The following is a 2,500-nucleotide window of genomic DNA, read 5'->3' on the forward strand; positions in this document are numbered from 1 at the left end:
GATTGGAGGCCTACTGTTTGTTACAGGGCTAAAATCGTCAGGGGAAGAGCTGACGAAACAATGCTGGTTTGGATGCAGGGGGTAGTGTTGGAATCGGCAGCGCGGACAAAATCGGCAAAGTCGACAAAAAAGACTGTTGGTCTGGACATCGGGGCAGCGGCAGCCATGCCGACAGGGGGGGGAAATCGGCAGCGCAGATTTGTGCAGCTGCAGGTTCGTCGGGGAAATCGGCAGCGCAGATTTTTCGATGAACATGGGCTGGAAGATGGACTGTCCAGGCCAGGCAGGGAAATTCGTCAAGGGGACACGCTGACGAAACAGCGCTGGTTCAGGCACGGCGGGCAGTGTTGGAATCGGCAGCGCCGACGAAATCGGCAAAGTCGGCAGAATCGGCAGCGGGTGCTGGCGATGAGTCTGGACGATTTATAGTCCAGGGCTTGATGGAAAAGACTGTTGGTCCAGACAATGGGGCAGTGGCAGCGCGGATTTGTGCAGCTGCAGGTTCGTCGGGGAAAATCGGCAGCGCAGATTTTTCGACGAACAGGGGCTGGGCGCTGGACTGGCCGGGCCAGGCAGGAAAATTCGTCAGGGGGCCACGCTGACGAAAACAGGGGCTGCGGAGTGGAAAATCGGCAGCGCAGATTTTTCGACGAACAGGGGCTGGACCGGCCGGGCCAGGCAGGAAAATTCGTCAGGGGGGCACGCTGACGAAAAGAGGGGCTGCCGCGTGGAAAATCGGCAGCGCAGATTTTTCGAAGAACAGGGGCTGGACTGGCCGGGCAAGGCAGGAAAATTCGTCAGGGGGGCACGCTGACGAAAAGAGGGGCTGCCGCGTGGAAAATCGGCAGCGCAGATTTTTCGACGAACAGGGGCTGGACGCTGGACTGGGCCAGGCAGGAAAATTCGTCAGGGGGCACGCTGACGAAAAGAGGGGCTGCCGCGTGGAAAATCGGCAGCGCAGATTTTTCGACGAACATTCGTCAGGGGGGCACGCTGACGAAAAGAGGGGCTGCCGCGTGGAAAATCGGCAGCGCAGATTTTTCGACGAACATTCGTCAGGGGGGCACGCTGAGGAAAACAGGGGCTGCCGCGTGGAAAATCGGCAGCGCAGATTTTTCGACGAACAGGGGCTGGATGCTGGACCGGCCGGGCCAGGCAGGAAAATTCGTCAGGGGGGCACGCTGACGAAAAGAGGGGCTGCCGCGTGGAAAATCGGCAGCGCAGATTTTTCGACGAACAGGGGCTGGACTGGCCGGGCCAGGCAGGAAAATTCGTCAGGGGGGCACGCTGACGAAAAGAGGGGCTGCCGCGTGGAAAATCGGCAGCGCAGATTTTTCGACGAACAGGGGCTGGACGCTGGACTGGGCCAGGCAGGAAAATTCGTCAGGGGGGCACGCTGACGAAAACAGGGGCTGCCGCGTGGAAAATCGGCAGCGCAGATTTTTCGACGAACATTCGTCAGGGGGGCACGCTGACGAAAAGAGGGGCTGCCGCGTGGAAAATCGGCAGCGCAGATTTTTCGACGAACATTCGTCAGGGGGGCACGCTGAGGAAAACAGGGGCTGCCGCGTGGAAAATCGGCAGCGCAGATTTTTCGACGAACAGGGGCTGGATGCTGGACCGGCCGGGCCAGGCAGGAAAATTCGTCAGGGGGGCACGCTGACGAAAAGAGGGGCTGCCGCGTGGAAAATCGGCAGCGCAGATTTTTCGACGAACAGGGGCTGGACTGGCCGGGCCAGGCAGGAAAATTCGTCAGGGGGGCACGCTGACGAAAAGAGGGGCTGCCGCGTGGAAAATCGGCAGCGCAGATTTTTCGACGAACAGGGGCTGGACGCTGGACTGGGCCAGGCAGGAAAATTCGTCAGGGGGGCACGCTGACGAAAACAGGGGCTGCCGCGTGGAAAATCGGCAGCGCAGATTTTTCGACGAACATTCGTCAGGGGGGCACGCTGACGAAAAGAGGGGCTGCCGCGTGGAAAATCGGCAGCGCAGATTTTTCGACGAACATTCGTCAGGGGGGCACGCTGAGGAAAACAGGGGCTGCCGCGTGGAAAATCGGCAGCGCAGATTTTTCGACGAACAGGGGCTGGATGCTGGACCGGCCGGGCCAGGCAGGAAAATTCGTCAGGGGGGCACGCTGACGAAAAGAGGGGCTGCCGCGTGGAAAATCGGCAGCGCAGATTTTTCGACGAACAGGGGCTGGACTGGCCGGGCCAGGCAGGAAAATTCGTCAGGGGGGCACGCTGACGAAAAGAGGGGCTGCCGCGTGGAAAATCGGCAGCGCAGATTTTTCGACGAACAGGGGCTGGACGCTGGACTGGGCCAGGCAGGAAAATTCGTCAGGGGGGCACGCTGACGAAAACAGGGGCTGCCGCGTGGAAAATCGGCAGCGCAGATTTTTCGACGAACATTCGTCAGGGGGGCACGCTGACGAAAAGAGGGGCTGCCGCGTGGAAAATCGGCAGCGCAGATTTTTCGACGAACATTCGTCAGGGGGGCA

This window comes from Populus nigra, chromosome 2 (genome assembly GCF_951802175.1).
Source record: "Populus nigra chromosome 2, ddPopNigr1.1, whole genome shotgun sequence".
Taxonomy (NCBI): domain Eukaryota; kingdom Viridiplantae; phylum Streptophyta; class Magnoliopsida; order Malpighiales; family Salicaceae; genus Populus; species Populus nigra.